Genomic DNA, 13422 nt, shown 5'->3' with positions numbered 1-13422 from the left:
ATGGTGACAGGTTTTCCCCTAGACGTGACGCTTGGCATTCAGGCCAAAGAGTTCAATCTTTGTTTTATCAGACCAGAGAATATTGTTTCTTATGGTCTGAGAGTCCTTTAGGTGCCTTTTGGTAAACTCCAAGCGGGCTGTCTTGTGCCTTTTACTGAGTGGCCGTCTGGCCACTCTACCATAAAGGCCTGAATGGTGGAGTGCTGCAGTGATGGTTGTCCTTCTGGAAGATTCTCCCATCTCCACAGAGGAACTCTGGAGCTCTGTCAGAGTGACCATCGATTGCTCAATTTGGATGGGCGGCCAACTCTAGGAAGAGTCTTGGTGGTTCCAAACTTCTTCCATTGAAGAATGATGGAGGTCACAATGTTCTTGGTTACCTTCTATGCTGCAGAAAGGTTTTGGCACCCTTCCCCAGATACATGCCTCAACGTAATCCTGTTTCAGGATTTACTGACAATTCCTTTGACCTCATGGATTGGTTTTTGCTCTGACATGCACTGTCAACTGTGGGACCTTATATAGGCAGGTGTGTGCCTTTCCAAATCATGTCCAATCAATTGATTTTACCACAGGTGGACTCCAACCAAGTTGTAGAAACATTTCAATGATGATCAACGGAAAAGGGATGCACCTGAGCTCAAGTTAAAGTCTCATAGAAAATAACTTATGCAAAGAAGGCTTCTGTTTGTTTTTTTAATACATATGCAAGACATTTCACTATCAAACTTTAGAATAAGGATGTAAAAAAAAAATGAAAAAGGGAAGGGGTCTGAATACTTTACGGATACACAGTATATATTTTTACCATCCAAAGTGTGGGGCCTAAAACATCAGGGGCTGAAGCCCCGAAAGCCCAGGACTAGTAATGCCACTGGATGTATTTATCCAAACCCATTGATGATGAATAACTATAATAACTAACCTAGTTTTAACAGACAGTTTAATAAAACACATGTAGGTGTTTCAGAGGCTGTGTATCATTAAACAAGTAACTATGTCATAAAAACCAACCCCCCAAACTAATGGTGACTGATCATCACACCATCTCTATCTGATACATGTTGTGAGTTCCGGCGCTTGACTTGGGCAGGTACTTAACGGAGCGGAGTACCAGGCCCTCAAATGTTCTACTGCTTCCTGTTCCTGTTATAGATGAGCTCAAAAGTATTGTGGAGGTCCTGAAGCTAAATATAAAGTGTCAGCACCTATTTCAGTCCAAGCAATCAGATATAAATCACTCCATCACTAAATTTTAATCTCAGCTGGTCTGAGAGAACTGACGAGGCTTCTCTCCTTCATGTATATGTTGGTGTGTTTTTAATTGGTTCTGTAGAGAGAAACCCTTCCCACAGACAGAGCAGGAGTAAGGCTTCTCTCCTTTGTGTTTACGTTGGTGAGTTTTTAAGTTGCTCTCTTGAGAGAAACTCTTCCCACAGTCAGAGCAGTAGTAAGGCTTCTCTCCTGTGTGTATACGTCGGTGTGTTTTTAAGTTGCTCTGTTGAGAGAAACTCTTCCCACAGTCAGAGCAAGAGTATGGCTTCTCTCCTGTATGTATACGTTTGTGTGCTTTAAAGCTACCCTGGTGAGAAAAACTCTTCCTACAGTCAGAACAGGAGTAAGGCTTCTTTCCTGTATGGGTACGTCCATGTGATTTTAAGGTATACAATCGGGAGAAACTCTTCCCACAGTCAGAGCAGGAGTATGGCTTCTCTCCTGAATGTATACGTTGGTGTGCTTTAAAGTTACACAGGTGGGAGAAACTCTTCCCACAGTCAGAACAGATGTAAGGCTTTTCTCCAGTGTGTGTTCTCTGATGAACTGTTAGCTCAGATGACGTTGTAAAGCATTTTCCACAGTCACAGCAGGAGTAAGGCTTCTCTCCTGTGTGTAGACGTTGGTGTTTTTTGAAGTTGCTCTGTTGAGAGTAACTCTCCCCACAGTAGGAGCAGTAGTAAGGCTTCTCTCCAGTGTGCACTCTCTGATGAAGTGTCAGAGCTCTTGATGTTGTGAATCTCTTCCCACAGTCAGTACAGGAATACAGATTCTCTCCTGTGTGTATTTTTAGATGTATTTTTAGCTTTGATAGAAATGGGAAAATCTCCTCACAATGTGGGCAGTGGTGAGACCTCTTAGCTCTGTGATCTTCCTGCTGTTGCTCTCTGGATGTAGAGAATGTCTCAACATGGTCTCCTGTGTGAACAACATCAGAAGACCCAGTCAGTTGGTGTGATTTTTTTTAGGCTGGTGTGATGTAAAAAAAAGTGTATCATAAAATAAATTTGACATGTATAAATGCTTTATAGAAACCCAGTCTAAAACCCCAAAGAGCAAGCAATGCAGATGTAGAAGCACAGTGGCTAGGAAAATAACTCCCTAGAAGGCAGAAACCTAGAAAGGAACTAGGCTCTGAGGGGTGGCCAGTCCTCTTCTGTTTGTACCAGGTGACATATGACTTCGTATCAGTAGGCTGTACAATACAGGGGAGTAAAACTATTCTAAAAGTGGGTAACAGTCTGGGTTGGGGTCAATTCCATTTAAATAACAGTCCATTCAGAAAGTAAACCTGATTCCAATGCTGCTAATTGAAAAGCATTGAAGAGAACTGGAATTTCAGTGTATATCTCAAAATATCTAGAATTGACCAGAATCCTCCTCCACTCACTATCACAAGGGTTAGTAACTACTGACTCATTTCATATCATCCTCCACTCACTATCACAAGGGTTAGTAACTACTGACTCATTTCATATCATCCTCCACTCACTATCACAAGGGTTAGTAACTACACACTCATTTCATATCATCCTCCACTCACTATCACAAGGGTTAGTAACTACACACTCATTTCATATCATCCTCCACTCACTATCACAAGGGTTAGTAACTACACAGACTCATTTCATATCATCCTCCACTCACTATCACAAGGGTTAGTAACTACACAGACTCATTTCATATCATCCTCCACTCACTATCACAAGGGTTAGTAACTACACAGACTCATTTCATATAATCCTCCACTCACTATCACAAGGGTTAGTAACTACACAGACTCATTTCATATCATCCTCCACTCACTATCACAAGGGTTAGTAACTACACAGACTCATTTCATATCATCCTCCACTCACTATCACAAGGGTTAGTAACTACACAGACTCATTTCATATCATCCTCCACTCACCATCACAAGGGTTAGTAACTACAGACTCATTTCATATCATCCTCCACTCACTATCACAAGGGTTAGTAACTACAGACTCATTTCATATCATCCTCCACTCAACATCACAAGGGTTAGTAACTACACAGACTCATTTCATATCATCCTCCACTCAACATCACAAGGGTTAGTAACTACACAGACTCATTTCATATCATCCTCCACTCACTATCACAAGGGTTAGTAACTACAGACTCATTTCATATCATCCTCCACTCACTATCACAAGGGTTAGTAACTACAGACTCATTTCATATCATCCTCCACTCAACATCACAAGGGTTAGTAACTACAGACTCATTTCATATCATCCTCCACTCACTATCACAAGGGTTAGTAACTACAGACTCATTTCATTATCATCCTCCACTCACTATCACAAGGGTTAGTAACTACAGACTCATTTCATATCATCCTCCACTCACTATCACAAGGGTTAGTAACTACACAGACTCATTTCATATCATCCTCCACTCACTATCACAAGGGTTAGTAACTACAGACTCATTTCATATCATCCTCCACTCACTATCACAAGGGTTAGTAACTACAGACTCATTTCATATCATCCTCCACTCACTATAACAAGGGTTAGTAACCACAGACTCATTTCATATCATCCTCCACTCACTATTACAAGGGTTAGTAACTACAGACTCATTTCATATCATCCTCCACTCACTATCACAAGGGTTAGTAACTACAGACTCATTTCATATCATCCTCCACTCACTATCACAAGGGTTAGTAACTACAGACTCATTTCATATCATCCTCCACTCACTATCACAAGGGTTAGTAACTACAGACTCATTTCATATCATCCTCCACTCACTATCACAAGGGTTAGTAACTACAGACTCATTTCATATCATCCTCCACTCACTATCACAAGGGTTAGTAACTACACAGACTCATTTCATATCATCCTCCACTCACTATCACAAGGGTTAGTAACTACACAGACTCATTTCATATCATCCTCCACTCACTATCACAAGGGTTAGTAACTACACAGACTCATTTCATATCATCCTCCACTCACTATCACAAGGGTTAGTAACTACAGACTCATTTCATATCATCCTCCACTCACTATCACAAGGGTTAGTAACTACAGACTCATTTCATATCATCCTCCACTCACTATCACAAGGGTTAGTAACTACAGACTCATTTCATATCATCCTCCACTCAACATCACAAGGGTTAGTAACTACAGACTCATTTCATATCATCCTCCACTCACTATCACAAGGGTTAGTAACTACAGACTCATTTCATTATCATCCTCCACTCACTATCACAAGGGTTAGTAACTACAGACTCATTTCATATCATCCTCCACTCACTATCACAAGGGTTAGTAACTACACAGACTCATTTCATATCATCCTCCACTCACTATCACAAGGGTTAGTAACTACAGACTCATTTCATATCATCCTCCACTCACTATCACAAGGGTTAGTAACTACAGACTCATTTCATATCATCCTCCACTCACTATAACAAGGGTTAGTAACCACAGACTCATTTCATATCATCCTCCACTCACTATTACAAGGGTTAGTAACTACAGACTCATTTCATATCATCCTCCACTCACTATCACAAGGGTTAGTAACTACAGACTCATTTCATATCCTCCTCCACTCACTATCACAAGGGTTAGTAACTACAGACTCATTTCATATCATCCTCCACTCACTATCACAAGGGTTAGTAACTACAGACTCATTTCATATCATCCTCCACTCACTATCACAAGGGTTAGTAACTACAGACTCATTTCATATCATCCTCCACTCACTATCACAAGGGTTAGTAACTACAGACTCATTTCATATCATCCTCCACTCACTATCACAAGGGTTAGTAACTACAGACTCATTTCATATCATCCTCCACTCACTATCACAAGGGTTAGTAACTACAGACTCATTTCATATCATCCTCCACTCACTATCACAAGGGTTAGTAACTACAGACTCATTTCATATCATCCTCCACTCACTATCACAAGGGTTAGTAACTACAGACTCATTTCATATCATCCTCCACTCACTATCACAAGGGTTAGTAACTACAGACTCATTTCATATCATCCTCCACTCACTATCACAAGGGTTAGTAACTACAGACTCATTTCATATCATCCTCCACTCACTATCACAAGGGTTAGTAACTACAGACTCATTTCATATCATCCTCCACTCACTATCACAAGGGTTAGTAACTACAGACTCATTTCATATCATCCTCCACTCACTATCACAAGGGTTAGTAACTACACACACTCATTTAATATACCTTTAAAACACTGGCAGTTTGTCTACTTCACTTCTTTAGTCTCCTCTCTGAACACTCCAGATAACCCAGTTGTTCAGGGATGTGATGTCAGAATGACAGAAGTCAACCTAGCAATAGACTGGTCATAACTTATGGAGGTCTAATATATGAATATAACTTATAGATAGAACCTGCTGTTACCATGACTAACAGTTTTCCCACTCTTCTCCTCCTCTTCTTCATCTTTAATGTTGGCATTCAGCTCCAGTGTTTGACTGCAGTCTTCCAGCTTCACTGATGCCATCTCTGGATCCTGCAGTGCAAACTGGGCTCCACTGTCACAATCAGGACCCAGTGACTGTGGGTTTGGACTCAGTGTGGAAGGAGAGAGGCAGGCTGGGTTTGTCTTCACTGTTGATGTTACCGGCCTCAGACTTTATCTGAGTCGGTCTGTAGTAATAAAGAGACACGGACACAAAGTTATTGTCTTAACAGTTCTGCCGCTTTCTATATTCTCTAAATATGTATTTTTCTTGTTCAATCATCTCATTTCAACAGATCAGGTAGTTAAACATTGAGAGCAAAACATGAATTCTTATTAGACAGAAAGTTCACACTTTAAATGACCCAACGTAAGAGATACATTTACAGAATGGGTACCTGGAGGAAAATGAGGGTTGTGCTTTTTCAATCTCAGTCAAGGGGAGGGTTGAGTATTGTTTTAATCTAGTCCAGAAGAGGATCATGCCATTTGTAATTGATCGGTGGTTCGTGCCCTTAACACTGATTGGCTGACAGCCATGGCATATTAGACCATATACCAGGGGATGACAAAACATTCCTTTTTACTGTTCTAATTACATTGCTAACCAGTTTATAATAGCAATAAGGCACCTCAAGGGTTTGTGGTATATGTCCAATATATCAGGGTTAAGGGCTGTATCCAGGCCCTCCACAACAGCCCTTATCCATGGTATATTGGCCATATAAGAAACCCCCTCTGACCTTATCGCTTAAATAAATCAATGTGTGGCTGATGCCTCCCCTCATCTCTGATTCTCTGCTGGACAATATCAAGTGGGACTATAGGCTATTTAGTGTGATGCCAATCAAATGATCCATAGCCTATAGAATACCAAGTGCATGCTGGGAGGAAGCACAGAGCAAAGTTATACTGTATTTCTATGATAGTTGCTGGGAGGGTGTAAATACTGGGACAGGTTATTCCAACCCACACGTGTTAATCCCAAACGTGTTTAATGCTGTATAATCAATGGCTGTGCTGTGATTTTATTGTTGATTAGGCCTAGTCCCCCAAAATATACTATTCCTCCACACACCAGGCCTCTTTTATTGAAGACAATGTCCAAAAGCAAGCATTCAGAGGGGAGGGGGTTAAGTTCAATATATATTTTGTTGAAGGGATGGCCATCCATTTTCCTTTCAGAGGTCCTTATTGTAAATAATGTTCACTCCCTAAGTGCAGTTAATATAAAATAGACGACCTATATTCACATAAATAAACGTTTAATACAAGGTTGCGGTTTGTTTGAAGCAGAACTATGCACTATTTTCTACTTATTTCACCCATGTATTTCACATTCACAACATAGTAACAACTATAGATAAATATAGAAACTGAATGTGTCTGAATATTGTTACAGTGACATGTAGAAATCAGATGAACATGACATTCTGCTTCTAAACAGTAAAACAACCCTGAAAGTGTCTCTCTGGTGCAGCCGCACAGCCTGCAAGTCTATTGACTCAGACCGAGAGGCGCCGCCATTTTACCAGCTCATAAACATATGGAAATAATCAGAATAATAAACATGTCAAACGAACTCAGAAATCTCAAATCAATTGATTCTTTATGAAATTACATTGACGAAATAATGTAAAATAACCATAAAGTCTAACGTCAGCTAGGTAACTAACGTTATATGACTAACAATATATATTTTTAGCACGTTATTTACTCGGTTTAGCACAACAATAGCACGTCATAAAACCTTTATTAACGCGATAATAACTTGACGGATTTATGACATGACATGTTCTTTCGATATTATAAAGTTTAAACGTGCAATGACATCATACCTGTTAGTAATACATTTGAAACGGACATAAAAGCTATCGTCTTCAGAGAACAGTTCTGGCGCTTTCATTATGGCTGACGCCTGTCCGGAACTTCCTGTTCGCCGACTCCCGCAGCGCAACAGGACTTGTCCTTGTTTGTTGGGGTTTAATGGCGGTTGGTCAATATGTTGCAGTACCACCCCGACTGGACTTTAGTATAAACCACGTTTCCCCAACTGGCGGCTCACGGGTGGTTTTATTTGGCCCCCAAGTTTTAATGAGCAAAACAAATAAACACAATAGACTGTAAACACACCATGAAATCAGCTCCAAGTGATTTTAAATACAAATATAATCATTTGTATTTATTTATTTTTATTTAACCTTTATTTAACTAGGCAAGTCAGTTAATAAGAACTAATTCTTATTTACACTGACGGCCTACGGGAACAGTGGGTTAACTGCCTTGTTCAGGGGCAGAGAGAGATTTTTACCTTGTCAGCTCGGGATTCGATCCAGCAACCTTTCGGTTACTGGCCCAAGTGGTGGAACAGGTACCCAATTGTCAATCTTGAGTAAAAGTAAAGATACCTTAATAGAACATTTCACCCAGTAAAATACTGCTTGAGTTAAAGTCTAAAAGGGTTTGATTTTAAATATACTGAGCCCGCCAGATCAGAGGCAATAGGGATGACCAGGGATGTTCTCTGTTTAGTGAGCCCGCCAGATCACAGGCAATGGGGATGACCAGGGATGTTCTCTGTTTCGTGAGCCCGCCAGATCAGAGGCAATAGGGATGACCAGGGATGTTCTCTGTTTCGTGAGCCCGCCAGATCAGAGGCAGTAGGGATGACCAAGGATGTTCTCTGTTTAGTGAGTCTGCCAGATCAGAGGCTGTAGGGATGACCAGGGATGTTCTCTGTTTAGTGAGTCCTCCAGATCAGAGGCAATAGGGATGACCAGGGATGTTCTCTGTTTAGTGAGTCCTCCAGATCAGAGGCAGTAGGGATGACCAGGGATGTTCTCTGTTTAGTGAGCCCGCCAGATCACAGGCAGTAGGGATGACCAGGGATTTTCTCTGTTTAGTGAGCCCACCAGATCAGAGGCAATAGGGATGACCAGGGATTTTCTCATGATAAGTGCGTGAATTGGACCATTTTTTCTGTCCTGCTGTATGCATTCAAAATGTACAAAGTATAACTATTAATTTAATGTAGTGTATAATATATATATATTAGTGTATGTGACGGTTGTTAAAGTACTGTGTGAATTTCACCAGGTTCATATATTAATATGTCATGTTGATCTGTTATTATGTCATGTTGATCTGTTATCATTTAGTACTTTGTAGAATAATAGTGAAGACATCATAACTATGAAATAACACATGCGGTAACCAAACAAGTGTTAAACAAATCAAAATAGATTTTAGATTCTTCAAAGTAGCCACCTTCTGCCTTGAGGACAGCTTTGCTCACTCTTGGCATTCTCTCAACCAACTTCATGAGGAATGCTTTTCCAACAGACTTGAATGAGTTCCCACATATGCTGAGCACTTGTTGGGTGTTTTTCCTTCACTCTGTAGTCCAATTTATCCCAAACCATCTCAATTGGGTTGAGGTCGGGTGATTGTGGAGGGCCAGGTCATCTGATGCAGCACTCCACCATTCTCCTTCTTGGTCAAATATCCCTTGCTGTGGTAGCCATGCTGGTTAAGTGTGCCTTGAATTCTAAATAAATCCCAGACAGTGTCTCCAGCACACCACTTCCTCCATGCTTCACGGTGGGAACCACGGAGATCATCCGTTCACCTACTCTGCGTCTCACAAAGAGGCAGCGGCTGGAAGCAAAAATCTGAAATTTGGACTCATCGGACCAAAGGATATATTTCCACCGGTATAATGTCCATTGCATGCGTGTTTCTTGGCCCAATCAAGTCTCTTCTTATTATTGGTGTCCTTTAGTAGTGGTTTCTTTGCAGCAATTTGACCATGAAGGCCTGATTCACGCAGTCTCCTCTGAACAATTGATGTTGGAGATGTGTCTGTTACTTGAACTCTGTGAAACATTTATTTGGCCTGCAATCTGAGCTGCAGTTACCTCTAAGGAACTTATCCTCTAGAGCAGAGGTCACTCTGGGTCTTCCTTTTCTGTGGCTCTCCTCATGAGAGCCAGTTTTGTCAAAGCGCTTGATGGTTTTGTGACTGCACTTTAAGAAACTTTAGCAGTTCTTGAAATGTTCCGGATTGACTGACCTTCATGTCTTAAAGTAATGACGGACTGTCGTTTCTCTTTGCTTATTTGAGCTGTTCTTGTCATAATATGGACTTGGTATTTTACCAAATAGTACTATCTTCTGTATACCACCCCTACCTTGTTACAACACAACTGATTGACTCAAACGCATTAAGAAGGAAAGAAATTCCACAAATTAACTTTTAACAAGGCACACCTGGTTAAATGAAATGCATTCCAGGTGACTTCCTCATGAAGCTGGTTGAGAGAATGACAAGAGTGTGCAAAGCTGTCACAACAGGCAAAGGGTGGCTACTTCAAAGAATCTCAAATCTAAAATATATTTGTTTGACAGTTTTTTGGTTACGTCATGATTCCATATGTGTTATTTCATAGTTTTGATGTCTTCACTATTATCCTACAATGTAGAAAATTGTAAAAAATAAATAAAAATCCTTGAAGGAGTAAGTGTTCTAAAACATTTGACTGGTACTGTATATCCACAGTGTTCTGTCATCAGTCTTGCTCTGTGGAGGAACTCGTGGCTTCAAGCAACCCTACAGCTACAGCCACACATGTCAGTACAGGCCCGAGTACAGTCTGAACAGCCTGTTGTCATAGCAGACATACCATCAGTAGATCAAGTATTCAGGAACTTTAAACTGCAGCCCCCCTCCCCTCCATGCCCCTTAGCCCCGCCCTCTTCTATCAGTTCACAGATCTGAAAGGACAGGATAGGTGGAAACACCAATCAATAGGCTGTGTGGTGTGTGGAACCTCCGCCATGTTGCTTTCACCCAGGTCTTTCATGTATTCCTTTCAGTTCCCCCTGAGGAGGCGGGGTCTAGGGAGGGGGAGGGAGCTGAGGTCTGAAATGGAATCTAGAATCAGGTAATGATAGATGTATCCAAGGCAACGGTTCTTAAAGTTCTACTGCTACCTCACTTCCTGGTGAGAGTCATTGAACCATAGCTAAAGAGACTTATACCCAGGCTAACATTCCACATTCCTAGCCACGCCTTGTCATTTACTAAAAACACTAGCCTTTCATCACTCTTCAAATATGAACATTTTCTCAATAATGAGCTCAAGGAGATCAGAGAATTTGATCCTGATTAAATAACCCTCACCACTATCATCCAATCACAATGTTTATGCAAATTAGACTGACAGGAAAACGTTCCTTAATTCTAACATTGGGCATTCTGACGTAATACATTTCATTATAAACATCAACGTTGGGCACAGCCAATGGGAGCACATCCGAGAAGCTCTCGCCATTCATTGTGAACATTGTATATATCCAGCAAGCAAGGTGCTTCTTTCCTCAAATATATATTGTTCAAAGTAAGAGACCAAACTATATCGCTACTTCTGGGACACATTGGGCTAGGCTATAATATAATATAGAGAATTGCTCAAGAAGGGAATAGTGAAGACAGAGTTGTGTAAGTTGGCCTCCCGAGTGGTGCAGTGGTCTAAGGCACTGCATCACAGTGCTATCTGTGCCATTAGAGATTCTGGGTTCGAATCCAGCTGGCCACGACCGGAAGACCCATGGGGCGGCGCACAATTGTCCCAGCGTCGTCCGGGTTAGGGGAGGGATGTCCTTGTCCCATTGCGCACCAGCGACTCCTGTGGCAGGCCGGGTGCAGTGCATGCTGACACAGTCACCAGGTGTATGGTGTTTCCTCCGACACATTGGTGCCAAGAAGCAGTGCAGCTTGGTCGGGTCGTGTTTCGGGGGACGCACGGCTCTCGACCTTCCTGAGTCCTTACGGGAGTTGAAGCGATGAGACAAGACTGTAAAAGAAAAAGCCTGGGCTATTAATACACAATGCTAGCCTACAGTGAATTTAATACACAATGCTAGCCTACAGTGAATTTAATACACAATGCTAGCCTACAGTGAATTTAATACACAATGCTAGCCTACAGTGAATTTAATACACAATGCTAGCCTACAGTGAATTTAATACACAATGCTAGCCTACAGTGAATTTAATACACAATGCTAGCCTACAGTGAATTTAATACACAATGCTAGCCTCTCACAGTGAATTTAATACACAATGCTAGCCTACAGTGAATGTAATACACAATGCTAGCCTACAGTGAATTTAATACACAATGCTAGCCTACTACAGTGAATTTAATACACAATGCTAGCCTATGGTGAATTTAATACACAATGCTAGCCTACTACAGTGAATTTAATACACAATTTGTATGCTAGCCTACAGTGAATTTAATACACAATTCGTATGCTAGCCTCCAGTAAATTTAATACACAATGCTAGGCTACAGTGAATTTAATACACAATTCGTATGCTAGCCTACTACAGTGAATTTAATACACAATTTGTATGCTAGCCTACAGTGAATTTAATACACAATTCGTATGCTAGCCTACTACAGTGAATTTAATACACAATTTGTATGCTAGCCTACTACAGTGAATTTAATACACAATTTGTATGCTAGCCTACTACAGTGAATTTAATACACAATTTGTATGCTAGCCTACTACAGTGAATTTAATACACAATTCGTATGCTAGCCTACTACAGTGAATTGAATACACAATTTGTATGCTAGCCTACTACAGTGAATTTAATACACAATTTGTATGCTAGCCTACTACAGTGAATTTAATACACAATTTGTATGCTAGCCTACTACAGTGAATTTAATACACAATTTGTATGCTAGCCTACTACAGTGAATTTAATACACAATTCGTATGCTAGCCTACTACAGTGAATTGAATACACAATTTGTATGCTAGCCTACTACAGTGAATTTAATACACAATTTGTATGCTAGCCTACTACAGTGAATTTAATTCGTATACTAGCCTACTACAGTGAATTTAATACACAATGCTAGCCTACCCCAGTGAATTTAATACACAATGCTAGCCTACAGTGAATTTAATACATAATTTGTATGCTAGCCTACAGTGAATTTAATACATAATTTGTATGCTAGCCTACAGTGAATTTAATACATAATTTGTATGCTAGCCTACAGTGAATTCAGGTGACCTGTAAGCCGGATGCAGGATTTTTCATGTGAGGGGAGTGGGGTATCCAGGGAGAAAATTTCATTTGTGGCCTTATGCGGAATTATTTAGCAACTGCAGTAGTACTGAATAAAGTGTATATCCTTAATTACTCAGAATTGCAAAAAAATACAACATTTTCCAGTAAATGTAATCACACCATAAAAAAAGCAATTTATAGCATAAAAAACAATGAAACTTACATAAACCAAAAACACCATACATTTTAGTTCAATTAAACTGTGCGTCGGTTTAATTAGATTTTTATTATTTTTATTTTTTTTAAGTATAGTGCCTGCGCCTATTCAATGAAACCCTGGCTGTTGAAGTAGGAAACAGATCGCACAGCAGGGAATCTCCATTCCCCGCAAAACGGGCAAGTTCACCTTTCTCATCCGTAAACACATACAGTATCAAGTGCAACTACACTGTCCTCTGCAGCTCACAGCAGCAGGATGTGGAGTCTGTTCATTAGGAGGATGTCTACCGTGGAGGCTCAAAACAATGATTAGGATCACATTTCCTC

Source organism: Oncorhynchus keta, unplaced genomic scaffold, assembly GCF_023373465.1.
Source record: "Oncorhynchus keta strain PuntledgeMale-10-30-2019 unplaced genomic scaffold, Oket_V2 Un_contig_1705_pilon_pilon, whole genome shotgun sequence".
Taxonomy (NCBI): Eukaryota; Metazoa; Chordata; class Actinopteri; order Salmoniformes; family Salmonidae; genus Oncorhynchus; species Oncorhynchus keta.
This window is presented reverse-complemented; position numbering follows the sequence as displayed.